General features: G+C 35.7%; 1 pseudogene across 1 annotated transcript in view; it reads right to left on the reverse strand.

Moving 5' to 3' along the window:
* The window catches only part of LOC143223602 (dual specificity tyrosine-phosphorylation-regulated kinase 4-like), a 64,763-nt pseudogene extending 49,995 nt beyond the window's left edge, over positions 1–14,768 (reverse strand). The window contains exon 1 of the transcript XR_013012974.1: positions 14,472–14,768. The product of XR_013012974.1 is annotated as a dual specificity tyrosine-phosphorylation-regulated kinase 4-like (transcript). The remainder of the gene's footprint in view (positions 1–14,471) is intronic.
* Between the last annotated feature and the right edge of the window lie 1,954 nt (positions 14,769–16,722).

The following is a 16,722-nucleotide window of genomic DNA, read 5'->3' on the forward strand; positions in this document are numbered from 1 at the left end:
ACACTGCTAAATTAGGGACGGCTAGCGCAGATAGCCCTCGTGTAACTTTGCGCGAAATTCTAAACAAACCAAATCGATTTTCCTCTCTTTGGTTTTGTTTTATGTTACATAATATGAACCAAAGTTTATCATTTCACAAAATGCTTTCTGTTAACAGTAAAACAATGAATAAACATAAATGAACAAGAGGACTCCTTATTTTTCCTATAAAAAAGTCCATTATTATTGTTACTAATTCATTATTTATTGTGAATTACTATAATTATTAATAACATGTAACTCCTAAAGCTGTTTTATTTAAAATTATTCAGAATAATAACAAATGATAATCTGCTGCTAAAATTTACCATGGTCAAGCGAGAGATTTTTTTAAAATTATCCCCAGTTTGCGTAAAGACCCTCAATAAGATTCGCCATCCCTGCTCTAGGCCTTGTGCCATCCTATAAAATTTTTAGATTCTACTTATAACAAATAAAATACTTATATATATATATATACACACACACACGAGATATTTTCAGGTAATTACGTCACAGAGTTTCGGTTTGTTTGTTTTAACCAAAGCCACACATTGGAAAATCTGTGCTCTGCCTACCAAAAGGAGTCGGCCATCTTATTTTAATTTTATAAATATATAAGTTTACTCTGACCCGCTGGAAAACATTGAGATGTTAAGACACGTTTCAATGTTAAATTCATCTTTATTGAAGTCCCAGAGCTATCAATGATACAGCAAACTTCTTTCGAGAGATTTTGGTTACAATTTTCATTCTTTTAAATATTTCTATTATTGTTTTCACTATTTTAGCTTCAACAACAAATATATAAACCCGTAGTATTCTGATGTCTTGTCAAGATTTGTCACCTTTTGTTTCAACATAGTTGTTGGATTGAAAACCAGATCTAACTCGGTGAAACAACAGGAATTCAGCATCACAAAGTTCCAAAAACTCTACAAATATAACTTGTGAAACGACGAAACAATACCAAAGTTAGTCCGTCTAAAACAAAGAAATAAGCAACAATATAATCCAGAGCCATCTTCATATTGTTGTATTATTCTGTTAACACAACAATGCAGCAAATGAAATAAAAATACTTAACTGGTGTTATCAACTTATTGGTTTGGCAGCCAGGTGGCTCTTTAAAAAAACAACAACAAACTAAAATAAGCTAAGTCGTCTAGAAAATTTATCGAACACCCAGAAACGTCGAGTTTTCGTAGCTCAAAGGCAGAGTATCCCTTGGGGCTCTCTCTCTTCTACGAGTTAAATAGCAATTGTTCAAAACATATGACGTCACAATATCAGCGCACGTGCTTGTTGGTCGCCAATAGCACACGTGTAACTTGTCTGTTCGGCTATCATATCAACTCAGACACATAAGATCGAATTTTATTATTTTAATTTAGTCTTGGCACACAACTCAGGATATTTTACTGGGTTCCAAACTTCAAGCGTGGGACCTAAAGCAGCTGCCTATCTCGTTTCACCTTAAGGCTGGCTCTACATATACTTGCGAACTATGATATTTCAGACAAAACAAACAATTGAACAGTAAACAGTATAATTTGTAGATTTTAACTTTCTGGACTTCCTTTTTTACATCTACATTGACGTAAGTACAAAAGATTAAGTCAAAACGTAATAACTTCTGTTAATGTGCAGCTGCTATGTTCTATCTTCAAATTTCTTGTGTTAAAACTCATCGCGCAAACTGACAGGAAACAAAAACAAAACCAACAACAAGCACTAAAAGGCACTGTGTGATGTCACCAAATAACCACAAAATCACCTTATACACCTCTCTCAACAGTCATCTTCACCTACACAGATTCTATCATTAAGACCTACCAGAAATACTTTGAACGTATTGACTTTAATTGTAACACGAAAAATTATAATTCGCTCTGTTTGAAGTTAAGTACAAAGCTACACAGTAAGCTATCTAGCGTTGTAAGTCCACATATATATCAAGATGCCACTAGGGTACAAATATTATGATAGTAACATGCTCAAACCATTCCTAGAACGTTTTCACATTCAATAGTAACATGCTCCAACCATTCCTAGAATGTTTTCACACTCAATAGTAACATGCTCAAACCATTTCTAGAACGTTTTCACACTCAATAGTAACATGCTCAAACCATTCCTAGAATGTTTTCACACTCAACAGTAACATGCTCCAACCATTCCTAGAATGTTTTCACACTCAACAGTAACATGCTCTAACCATTTCTAGAACGTTTTCACACTCAATACATTCTTCATGAGGCTCAAAAACATTCCGGATCTAATAATCAAATACCCTAACATGTTTGTAAAGAACTAACTTACAGACGATAATATGGGGCAGATCACAGCTCTGTGTCCTACAACATTTTAATCCGCCGAGAAAAATAACAACACTAAAAACCCAGGTTCGACTCCATTGATTTCTCCACCTCCACCCCCAACGAAAGGCTCAGCAGAAAGCATCACTGCTTAAAACGTTAAAATGTGAGTTTCGATACCTGCTATAAGCAGGACACAGACAGGTCAATAACAAACAAACTTTTCAACATAGACAAAAATATATTCTACCTGCTCTATACCCTCCCCTGACTTTTTATATCTTTACGCAGTTGAAATATATTGTTGTTGTTCTTCTTGTATTTAGATCAAAGCTACACGAGGGCTATCTGTGCTAGCCGTCCCTAATTTAGCAGTATAAGACCAGAGGGAAAGTAGCTAGTCACCACCACCCACCGCCAACTCTGAGGCTACTCTTTTACCAGCGAATAGTGGGATTGACCGTCACATTATAACGACCCCACGGCTGAAAGGGCGACCACGTTTGGTGCGACGCGGGCGCGAACACGCAACCCGCGGATTACGAGTCGCACGCCTTACGCGCTCGGCCATGCCAGGCCTAGACATTTTTAAATTTAGTTTTAAACAGACGATTTATGTGACTGACATTTTGTGTCATCACAATCCGGACTATGAAGTACTGCCTGTGTGAAGTAAACATGAAACTAGGTGTAACATTGGGTTTCGATACCAGTGGCGTGATCAGCACAGACAGCCCATTGTATAGCTTTATGTCTGACTTCAAACAAACAACTCAACCAAACTTGAACTCGCAATATTTCAGAATAATTGCACTGACTTATCTCAGTGTTTTGGTTGTTTTCTTCCTTTTAAAGTATAGCGATAACTCAAAATACCATAAGTTTCATGTTTAGTCAAGTCACTGATTAACAAACAAAAACGTAGGTTTTATTTTGGATATTAGCACAAAGGCAAACTACTTAGAAACTAGAAGAAAAGAATACGCTCAGTATTATCCACTGTCAACTTTTAAGTTACTCTAATCGAATAGTTTGATTTGATCATTCTTCTTATTATGCATCCACGGCCCCAAAATTCAGATTTTTGTCGCTGTGGTAAAGGAACATTAACTAAGAGCCTTCGGATCTGCAGTCTGACACGTTAGCCTCTAGGCTAATGATGGCGAACCTATGGCACGCGAAAAACTTTTGTTGGCGCTAACTCATAATAAATATATATATAATGCATATCATTATTGTCAAATACAGCAGTGAATGATTTGTTTCCAACCTGAGAACAGTGAGAAATGTTCACAGCAGACGTCTCACGCCCTTTTGTCGTCAGCTTTGCGGTTGCGGGAATATGTGACATCGAATGACACGTTTTGAATTCCTCACAGACCCAGTGCAAACATCAGCATTTAAGTAAAAATAGTTTTTGTTTTCAAATTTCGCGCAAAGCTACTCAAGGGCTATCTGCGCTAACCATTCCTAATTTAGCTGTGTAAGACTAGAGGGAAGGCAGCTAGTCATCACCACCCACCGTCAAGTCTTGGGCCACTCTTTTACCAACGAATAGTGGGATTGACCATCACATTATAACGCCACCACTGCTAAAAGAGCGAGCATGTTTGTTGCGATCGGGATTCGAACCCGCGAGCCTCAGATTACGAGTAAAACGCCTTAACCCACCTAGTCATGCAGGGCTAGTAAAAATAAAATGTTGGTATTGTTCTCCTTATATTTTTTACCTGTTATTTGCGAGTGAATACTGGATATTCAGTGATAATAACGGTAAATATGCATTTATTTTTGTGTAGTAAATATTTATGTGTTTTTCGTATAGCAAAGCCACATCGGGCTAGCGGCTGAGTCACTGAGAGGAAGAGAACCCTTGATTTTAGCGTTGTAAATCCGCAGACTTACCGATGTACTGGCGGGGGACTGCAAATATATGAATTAAAATTGCGTTATTTGGCGTGGCATGCATATATTTTTGATCAGTTAATTATAGATCTATTTTTATATCAATGACATACATTTTCACCTGCTGCTATGTTACGGTAAGTTAAATTATCATATTTAAGTTAATTGGTATTTTTAAATTGTATTTACTCTTTTCAGCTCAACCAGGAAAGAAACAAAAACTTTCAACTGGAAGTAGCAGCAACAGTTCAAGAATCAGTCATGGACTGAAAGGTTTGACATGATCAATAAGTGTGACAAATTATTATGTCCCTTATGTTCTGAAACAGCGGTGTGCATGTGTTAATGCAAACATGCTCACCCTTTCAGCTGTGGGGTTAATATAATGTGACGGTCAATCCCATTATTCGTTGGTAAAAGAGTAGCCCAATAGTTGGTGGTGATGACTAACTGCCTTCCCTCTAGTCTTACACTGCTAAATTAGGGACGGCTAGCGCAGATAGCCCTCGTGTAACTTTGCGCGAAATTCTAAACAAACCAAATCGATTTTCCTCTCTTTGGTTTTGTTTTATGTTATATAATATGAACCAAAGTTTATCATTTCACAAAATGCTTTCTGTTAACAGTAAAACAATGAATAAACATAAATAAACAAGAGGACTCCTTATTTTTCCTATAAAAAAGTCCATTATTATTGTTACTAATTCATTATTTATTGTGAATTACTATAATTATTAATAACATGTAACTCCTAAAGCTGTTTTATTTAAAATTATTCAGAATAATAACAAATGATAATCTGCTGCTAAAATTTACCATGGGCAAGCGAGAGATTTTTTTTAAAATTATCCCCAGTTTGCGTAAAGACCCTCAATAAGATTCGCCATCCCTGCTCTAGGCCTTGTCCCATCCTATAAAATTTTTAGATTCTACTTATAACAAATAAAATACTTATATATATATATATACACACACACACGAGATATTTTCAGGTAATTACGTCACAGAGTTTCGGTTTGTTTGTTTTAACGAAAGCCACACATTGGAAAATCTGTGCTCTGCCTACCAAAAGGAGTCGGCCATCTTATTTTAATTTTATAAATATATAAGTTTACCGCTGACCCGCTGGAAAACATTGAGATGTTAAGACACGTTTCAATGTTAAATTCATCTTTATTGAAGTCCTAGAGCTATCAATGATACAGCAAACTTCTTTCGAGAGATTTTGGTTACAATTTTCATTCGTTTAAATATTTCTATTATTGTTTTCACTGTTTTAGCTTCAACAACAAATATATAAACCCGTAGTATTCTGATGTCTTGTCAAGATTTGTCACCTTTTGTTTCAACATAGTTGTTGGATTGAAAACCAGATCCAACTCGGTGAAACAACAGGAATTCAGCATCACAAAGTTCCAAAAACTCTACAAATATAACTTGTGAAACGACGAAACAATACCAAAGTTAGTCCGTCTAAAACAAAGAAATAAGCAACAATATAATCCAGAGCCATCTTCATATTGTTGTATTATTCTGTTAACACAACAATGCAGCAAATGAAATAAAAATACTTAACTGGTGTTATCAACTTATTGGTTTGGCAGCCAGGTGGCTCTTTAAAAAAAAACAACAAACTAAAATAAGCTAAGTCGTCTAGAAAATTTATCGAACACCCAGAAACGTCGAGTTTTCGTAGCTCAAAGGCAGAGTATCCCTTGGGGCTCTCTCTCTTCTACGAGTTAAATAGCAATTGTTCAAAACATATGACGTCACAATATCAGCGCACGTGCTTGTTGGTCGCCAATAGCACACGTGTAACTTGTCTGTTCGGCTATCATATCAACTCAGACACATAAGATCGAATTTTATTATTTTAATTTAGTCTTGGCACACAACCCAGGATATTTTACTGGGTTCCAAACTTCAAGAGTGGGACCTAAAGCAGCTGCCTATCTCGTTTCGCCTTAAGGCTGGCTCTACATATACTTGCGAACTACGATATTTCAGACAAAACAAACAATTGAACAGTAAACAGTATAATTTGTAGATTTTAACTTTCTGGACTTCCTTTTTTACATCTACATTGACGTAAGTACAAAAGATTAAGTCAAAACGTAATAACTTCTGTTAATGTGCAGCTGCTATGTTCTATCTTCAAATTTCTTGTGTTAAAACTCATCACGCAAACTGACAGGAAACAAAAACAAAACCAACAACAAGCACTAAAAGGCACTGTGTGATGTCACCAAATAACCACAAAATCACCTTATACACCTCTCTCAACAGTCATCTTCACCTACACAGATTCTATCATTAAGACCTACCCGAAATACTTTGAACGTATTGACTTTAATTGTAACACGAAAAATTATAATTCGCTCTGTTTGAAGTTAAGTACAAAGCTACACAGTAAGCTATCTAGCGTTGTAAGTCCACATATATATCAAGATGCCACTAGGGTACAAATATTATGATAGTAACATGCTCAAACCATTCCTAGAACGTTTTCACATTCAATAGTAACATGCTCTAACCACTTCTAATATGTTTTCACACTCAATAGTAACATGCTCCAACCATTCCTAGAATGTTTTCACACTCAATAGTAACATGCTCAAACCATTCCTAGAAAGTTTTCACACTCAATAGTAACATGCTCTAACCATTCCTAGAACGTTTTCACACTCAATAGTAACATGCTCAAACCATTCCTAGAACGTTTTCACACTCAATAGTAACATGCTCAAACCATTCCTAGAAGGTTTTCACACTCAACAGTAACATGCTCTAACCATTCCTAGAACGTTTTCACACTCAATAGTAACATGCTCAAACCATTCCTAGAACGTTTTCACACTCAATAGTAACATGCTCAAACCATTCCTAGAATGTTTTCACATTCAACAGTAACATGCTCAAACCATTCCTAGAACGTTTTCACACTCAATAGTAACATGCTCAAACCATTCCTAGAATGTTTTCACACTCAACAGTAACATGCTCTAACCATTTCTAGAACGTTTTCACACTCAATAGTAACATGCTCAAACCATTCCTAGAACGTTTTCACACTCAATAGTAACATGCTCTAACCATTCCTAGAACGTTTTCACACTCAACAGTAACATGCTCTAACCATTTCTAGAACGTTTTCACACTCAATAGTAACATGCTCAAACCATTCCTAGAACGTTTTCACACTCCACAGTAACATGCTCAAACCATTCCTAGAATGTTTTCACACTCAATAGTAACATGCTCTAACCATTCCTAGAACGTTTTCACACTCAATAGTAACATGCTCTAACCATTTCTAGAACGTATTCACACTCAATAGTAACATGCTCAAACCATTCCTAGAATGTTTTCACATTCAACAGTAACATGCTCAAACCATTCCTAGAACGTTTTCACACTCAATAGTAACATGCTCAAACCATTCCTAGAATGTTTTCACATTCAACAGTAACATGCTCTAACCATTTCTAGAACGTTTTCACACTCAATAGTAACATGCTCAAACCATCCTAGAATGTTTTCACACTCAACAGTAACATGCTCTAACCATTTCTAGAACGTTTTCACACTCAATAGTAACATGCTCAAACCATTCCTAGAACGTTATCACACTCAACAGTAACATGCTCAAACCATTCCTAGAATGTTTTCACACTCAATAGTAACATGCTCTAACCATTCCTAGAACGTTTTCACACTCAATAGTAACATGCTCTAACCATTCCTAGAACGTTTTCACACTCAATAGTAACATGCTCAAACCATTCCTAGAATGTTTTCACACTCAACAGTAACATGCTCTAACCATTTCTAGAACGTTTTCACACTGAATAGTAACATGCTCAAACCATTCCTAGAACGTTTTCACACTCAACAGTAACATGCTCAAACCATTCCTAGAATGTTTTCACACTCAATAGTAACATGCTCTAACCATTCCTAGAACGTTTTCACACTCAATAGTAACATGCTCTAACCATTTCTAGAACGTTTTCACGCTGAATAGTAACATGCTTAAACCATTCATAGAATGTTTTCACACTCAACAGTAACATGCTCAAACCATTCCTAGAATGTTTTCACACTCAATAGTAACATGCTCAAACCATTCCTAGAACGTTTTCACACTCAATAGTAACATGCTCAAACCATTCCTAGAATGTTTTCACACTCAACAGTAACATGCTCTAACCATTCCTAGAACGTTTTCACACTCAACAGTAACATGTTCTAACCATTTCTAGAACGTTTTCACACTCAATAGTAACATGCTCAAACCATTCCTAGAACGTTTTCACACTCAATAGTAACATGCTCAAACCATTCCTAGAACGTTTTCACACTCAACAATAACATGCTCAAACCATTCCTAGAATGTTTTCACACTCAATAGTAACATGCTCTAACCATTCCTAGAACGTTTTCACACTCAATAGGAACATGCTCTAACCATTTCTAGAACCTTTTCACGCTCAATAGTAACATGCTCAAACCATTCCTAGAATGTTTTCACGCTCAACAGTAACATGCTCAAACCATTCCTAGAATGTTTTCACACTCAACAGTAACATGCTCTAACCATTTCTAGAACGTTTTCACACTCAATAGTAACATGCTCAAACCATTCCTAGAACGTTTTCACACTCAACAGTAACATGCTCAAACCATTCCTAGAATGTTTTCACACTCAATAGTAACATGCTCTAACAATTCCTAGAACGTTTTCACACTCAATAGTAACATGCTCAAACAATTCTAGAATGTTTTCACACTCAACAGTAACATGCTCTAACCATTTCTAGAACGTTTTCACACTCAACAATAACATGCTCAAACCATTCCTAGAACGTTTTCTCACTCAACAGTAACATGCTCAAACCATTCCTAGAATGTTTTCACACTCAATAGTAACATGCTCAAACCATTTCTAGAACGTTTTCACGCTCAATAGTAACATGCTCAAACCATTCCTAGAATGTTTTCACACTCAACAGTAACATGCTCAAACCATTCCTAGAATGTTTTCACACTCAACAGTAACATGCTCTAACCATTTCTAGAATGTTTTCACGCTCAATAGTAACATGCTCAAACCATTCCTAGAACGTTTTCATGCTCAATAGTAACATGCTCAAACCATTCCTAGAATGTTTTCACACTCAACAGTAACATGCTCAAACCATTCCTAGAATGTTTTCACACTCAACAGTAACATGCTCAAACCATTCCTAGAATGTTTTCACACTCAATACATTCTTCATGAGGCTCAAAAACATTCCGGATCTAATAATCAAATACCCTAACATGTTTGTAAAGAACTAACTTACAGACGATAATACGGGGCGGATCACAGCTCTGTGTCCTACAAAATTGTAATCCGCCGAGAAAAACAACACTAAAAACCCAGGTTCGACTCCATTGATTTCTCCACCTCCACCCCCAACGAAAGGCTCAGCAGAAAGCATCACTGTTTAAAACGTTAAAATGTGAGTTTCGATACCTGCTATAAGCAGGACACAGACAGGTCAATAACAAACAAACTTCACTAGATTCAAAATAGACAAAAATATATCCTACCTGCTCTATACCCTCCCCTGACTTTTTAGATTTTTACGAAGTTGAAATATATTGTTGTTGTTTTCTTGTATTTAGATCAAAGCTACACGAGGGCTATCTGCGCTAGCCGTTCTTAATGTAGCAGTATAAGACTAGAGGGAAAGTAGCTACTCATCACAATCCACCGCTAATCCTTGGGCTACTCTTTTGATAACGAATATTGGAACTGACCGTCACATTATAATCCCCAGTGGATGAAAGGGTGAGCATGTTTGGTGACTCGGGGATTTGAACTCGCGATTCTTAGATTACGAGTCGTGTGCCTTAACCACCTGGCCATGCATGACCATCAGATGAAATAACCGACGTGATAATAAAAACCCTCAAATGTGCTGGACCAATCAAGGTTACAAACTTTACATCCTGGAAGCTCTCAGAAGAAACAAAAAATATATAAAAAAAAGCCTTCTCAACAGACGCCATATTGAAGAAACTTTATTCTATCTTTATTAAGTTTCTCAAATCAATAATTAACAAAGAAGGCAATATTATTAAAATGTTCATAGTAAAATAAATAAATATTATTAAAATGTTCATAGTAAAATAAATAAATATTATTAAAATGTTCATAGTAAAATAAATAAATATTATTAAAATGTTCATAGTAAAATAAATAAATATTATTAAAATGTTCATTGTAAAATAAATAAATATTATTAAAATGTTCATAGTAAAATAAATAAATATTATTAAAATGTTCATAGTAAAATAAATAAATATTATTAAAATGTTCATAGTAAAATAAATAAATATTATTAAAATGTTCATAGTAAAATAAATAAATATTATTAAAATGTTCATAGTAAAATAAATACCTCCACATCTGCGACTCTTTGTGACGCAAAAGTAAAAAACATCCTGAATTATCACAGAAGAAAACACCAACTCAAGACACCAATATATTTTCATAAATAACATCTCATCTCACACCGGTCAAGAAAAAAACGGAGAAATTCGTAAGTTATGTTAGAAACGTTTTTGCAACACCCGAATCTAACAGCATGTTAAAACTTAGCTTATAATATAGTCAATAAACATATTTATTTTTTATCCACACCCTACATTTCAGTTACATTGATATTTTAGTCTCGATGCCAGAAAACATTAGAAACATTAATTCAATAACAAATAAAACTCCAGACGGAAATCAGGCATTTAACACAGTTAATTTTTTATTCAACTTCTCAAGCACTTTCGTACAATAATTTTCTTTTTCCCTTTCTTCCGGTTCTTGATCTGACTCGATCTGATGGTTAGAGGGCACTCAACTCGCAACCTACTGGTCGTGGGCTCCAATTCTCATCACCAAACATGCTCGTCCTTTCGGCCGTGAGATCATTATAAATTCACGGTCAATCCTACTATTTGTTGATAAAAGAGTAGCCCCAGAGTACTCGGTGTGTGGCGATGACTAGCTGCTCTCCCTCTAAGACTATCATTGCTAAATTAGGAGCGGCTAACGCAGACAGCCCTCGTGTATCTTTGGGTGAAATTCAAAAACAAGCCATAACAGCTCTTTCGTTTCGTACACCATAAAGTGTAAAGTGACTCGCAATCTAAAGAATTTGAATCCCAGTCTCACAGAATATGCTAGTCCTTTCACCCGTGGGGGCGCTATAATTTGATGGTCAATCCCACTATTTGTTAGTAAAAGAGTAGCCCAAGAGCTGGCGGTGGGTAGTTGTGACTAGCTGCCTCCCCTAGAGTCTTTCTATGGTAAATTTAGGACAGCCGGTACAGATAATCCTCGTGTCGCTTTGCGCCAGATTCGAAAATCAAACAAATTCAAATATATTGCGGGTCTCGCTCGTGCCCCCGTCCCCCCAGCGGTATGTCTACGGACTTAAAGTACTAGAAATTTGGTTTCAATACTGGTGGTGGGCAGAGCACCAATAGCTCATTATGTAGCTTTCCACTCAATTACAAATAAACAAACAAACTCGTTCGTGGGTGTGATGAATTCTCTTTGATAAACATTCATATAAGACCAATAATTCAATATGGTTGTATAGCCATCTTAACTATACCTAATAATTATTTCTACGTAATATATTACAAAAGAAACTATACAGAAATGCATTCCCTTCTCAGAGAATGATTTCACTTTCTAGAACTATTATAACTGTACAATCCCCTAACACAAACACACACCAACTTGCCACAATTCCATCTTCCTGGAACAAATTCGTCTCCGTATAGTGTACGTAGTCTCCTATAATCATACTGTTATAACATGTTCTATCGCTTGGCGGGATTTTCTAGATTTTTATAAAATAATGCCAAGTTCTGTTCACATAATGATAATAACGTAATTTTTCTTCAATAGCGTTTCCTCTAACCCAGTGGTTCCCAACCAGGGGTACGAGGTAATGTTTGTTTTGGCCACCTTCACCTTTATTCTTAAATAAATAATTACTGTGAGGGGTGCGAGAACATATGGGCATAAAAAAGGTTGGGAACCACTGCTCTAAGCTATGTTCACTCGTAGGCTTCATTTCACTAGAAACTCCGAAACAACTGTTCACTTATTTACTTGTAGGATTTTCTCGCTGATAGATACGAAACCCACTAATTAATTCACTGTTTATCTCACTAAGTCACAGAACTTAATAACTCACTCAGTGGCATTGAGCTGATACGTTCATTGATTTACCTAATACTAGACTGAAGCAAGAGTCATTTTTATATAATTACTTACTTTGTACTTATACATAAAACGTTTAGATTCTTAACTTGCATAACATTTCTGGGTGACGTCATGACATGCACTTTCTGGATTCTTATCTTCCAGATATTTTAACTTGTATGAAGTTTCTAGATGACGTCACGAAACAATCCCTCTAGCAACGAACATCTAAATTAAAATATTAAAGATACAGCTGCAGCATTACCTCCATTCATAAATATGTCTATATTATATATATAGGCATACACATGGATGAAATATACATATTTCTTAAAAACAGCAGTAATTCTGAAGGATTCACAAATGTAAAACTATACATGATTTGACCCTACGAAAAAGAACAACAACAACAAACAGCCCCTAGTTATACCAACTGGCCTATTTTATGACCCCTTTAAATACGCTAAAAAATGTATATTAATGAAAAGGTTTGCTAATCGATTTTCTTATTTGCGTCGGTTTCGTTCTGTAAAAGAAATAAAAATTAAAATATCTCAAAAGAGAAGAAGTGAAGACTTCCGGTAACTTACTTTAGACAAGTGATGTATAAGTTGAAAAGTGTAGTAATATCTAAAGAAAAATGAAGTTCTGAATAGCCATACATTGGAATTTCCTCAACACTGACGCCATAACTGATATTTATAGCATTTGAGATTTTCTCTCAAAGAAAACGCATCCTCCGTATTTTATTAAATCTATCGTTTGAAACTACCATGCAGTACATAAATCAAAAGCACGGAATTCAACGGAAAAGTCTTTATGTAACTAGGATTGATGGGATAGCTAATGATTCTTTAGAGTTCACTGTGAAGCAGCATACATTTCAGTAACTGGACCATTGGACATATTATGTGGTCCACATCTGCAGACCACCGTGATCAAGTGAATCACAAACTCATGTAAATTTCCAGTTATTAGGTCTAAGCCATGTGTAGCCGCTTAAAACGGAATCATACGTTTCCAGTAACTTCAGGTTATTCACACTCGTACTTCATTGGTTGTAACTTCAGGTTATTCACACTCGTACTTCATTGGTTGTAACTTCAGGTTATTCACACTCGTACTTCATTGGTTGTAACTTCAGGTTATTCACACTCGTACTTCATTGGTTGTAACTTCAGGTTATTCACACTCGTACTTCATTGGTTGTAACTTCAGGTTATTCACACTCGTACTTCATTGGTTGTAACTTCAGGTTATTCACACTCGTACTTCATTGGTTGTAACTTCAGGTTATTCACACTCGTACTTCATTGGTTGTAACTTCAGGTCATACACACTCGTACTTCATTGGTTGTAACTTCAGGTCATACACACTCGTACTTCATTGGTTGTAACTTCAGGTTATTCACACTCGTACTTCATTGGTTTAGTCCAGATGTACTTCTGTGGTCCAGTTTCAGTTTTCAATAATTTTTTGTCTTTAAATATTATGTGCTAAATGAAATGTTTAAACTGAAATTAATGTGATCATTATTTTTTATTTGTATATTATTTTTCTGAGTGTCCATAATCTGGATACTCCAAACGAATTGGGATGTTACATTCACGTCACACAGTATTTTAATCAGTTGTAACAGAGCTGTTGTTCCAGGTGTGGAAAACACGATACTCAGACAAAATCTGACGTTAAAGAATGCTCTGTAAATCCCAAACAACTTTAGGGCTAAAAACAAAAACAAAACATTAAATATATTTGTTTGTGTTTGCAGTATAAAGACTTAGTCAAGAGACCCTAGAACATGGGAAGCGAATTTCTGTAAACAAGTGTTTACAGTTTATAGTGATAATAAATTCCAGCATACAAATTAAGCAACGATTAAATTAAAAAGTATTTATGTGTTATCGTAAAGTCGGTGTCTGTCATACAGTTAGTGTTCTGATGTTAATTCAGACCCAAAGTTACTTACCTTAATTGACTCCATCGGTATGCGAGTTTACTGATGTTTAAAACACAGTTCGCCAGCCATGGATGAAACAGGTTATCGAAACATCCTCCCGTAACTCATTGACTCTTTGTTTCCAACCTCAGTTTCCAACACAGGGAAAGGCAGACTTTAAGTTTGAGATCTTTGCTCGGAAGGATACTAAACAAAGTATTGTAACGTCAATACATCTTTACGTCTAGAGATGTTATCAGCTGATGGCTTCTCTGCTAACTTAAGAAATGTTATTGACTCTTTGTCCTACCAGACAAAAGCCACTACGCATGCTTCCAATTATTCGTCACGGTACTGCCTACGTTTGCCACTAGATGGAAGCAGCATATCACTGCGATCTAATACTCCACTCTACATATTAAAACAAACGTGAAGACACGTTTCATATATCATTCATAACTCACCCAGAATACTTCACGCTTCATACACCATAACTCGTCTAAAACATTTCACGCTCCATATATCCTATCTAAAATATTTGGAATATAAAAGCAACAAGGAACATCTCTATATCCTGAGTACTTTGAGTAGCTGTGTTCGATCCCCAGGTGTTACGTATTACAAACAGTTGTGTTTGATAATCAGATAGCGTGTACATATTCGAACCCCACGTATCATGCACTTCAAATAGTTGTGTTAAATCCTTAGGTTCAGAAATTCTAATAACTGCTGTAATTCTCCAGAAACTTAGCACTTTTAGTAGCTGTATTAAATTTCTAAGCATTGAACAATTATAGTAAGTAGATTAAGTCTTCAAGTACTTAGCACTTCAAATACTTTTAATAATTATCCACGTATTCTAGTAGATTAAATTAATATCTAGGTTTTGGATACTTCTAGTAGCTATAATTAATCTCCAGCCACTCAGCACTTCTAGTAGCCGTATCAAATTCTCAAGCACTTAGCACTTCTGGTAAGTGTATTAACTATCCAAGTACTGAACTCTTCAAGTAGCTGTAAAAATATTCAATTACTGGATGTTTCAGGCAGCTGTAACAAATATCTAGATATTGAACACTTTAGATAGGTGTAATAACTATTTAGCTGCTGAACACTTTAGGTAACTGTAATAAATATCTACCTACTGAACACTTTACGTAGCTGTAATAAATATCTAGCTACTGAACACTTTACGTAGCTGTAATAAACATCTAGCTACTGAATACTTTACGTAGCTGTAATAAATTTACAACTACTGAACACTTTACGTAGCTGTAATAAATATCTAGCTACTGAACACTTTACGTAGCTGTAATAAACATCTAGCTACTGAATACTTTACGTAGCTGTAATAAATTTACAACTACTGAACACTTTACGTAGCTGTAATAAATATCTAGCTACTGAACACTTTACGTAGCTGTAATAAATATCTAGCTACTGAACACTTTACGTGGCTGTAATAAACATCTAGCTACTGAATACTTTACGTAGCTATAATAAATTTACAACTACTGAGTACTTCCAGCAGTTGTAATAAACTTCCAGTCACTGAATGCTCCAGGTAGCTAAAATAAATACCTAATTACTGAGCATGTGAAGTAGTTGTAATAAATCTACAACTACTGAGTACTTCGAGTAGCTGTGGTACGTCTCCAGTTACTGAGACTTCAAATAATTGCAACAGACGTTACAGTAACCTCATACTGTCGGTTTAATGACATAACAAGTATAATAAACGGTATATTTCACACACACACACACATATACAGAACGAAATAAGAAGTAAAACATCGTACACAGACAAGTGAATAAGTGAGGGTCTGACATAAAAGACATATAAACGCAACAATCGTACAATGAGATACCTAAAGAAGCAGGACCTACACATTGTTGGGGATACCTCGTCAGTCAGATTTGGTATCTAGTGAAGAGCTTCGCATGTGTAAGAAAACAGTAAGTGTAAGTGTAATTTTTTATAAATACTAGGCACACATGTAAATGCACGAGCCCACAACGTCCTTCACGTAAAACTATTGTAACCAACTGAGGAAAGACAAGGAAACATAAAAGCAATAAAACAGTTTGTTTTGAATTCCTTACAAAGCTACACGAGGACTATCTGCGCTGTGTCCTTAATTTAGCAGTGAACGACTATCGAGAAGGCAGCTAGTCGTCACCACCCACCGCCAACTCTTTTACCAACGAATAGTGGGATTGACCGTTGTATTATAACGCTCCCACTGCCCAAAGAATAGAGAATTAAAAGTGTCACTCGGGG

Source organism: Tachypleus tridentatus, chromosome 8 (genome assembly GCF_004210375.1).
Source record: "Tachypleus tridentatus isolate NWPU-2018 chromosome 8, ASM421037v1, whole genome shotgun sequence".
In the NCBI taxonomy this organism is placed as follows: Eukaryota; Metazoa; Arthropoda; class Merostomata; order Xiphosura; family Limulidae; genus Tachypleus; species Tachypleus tridentatus.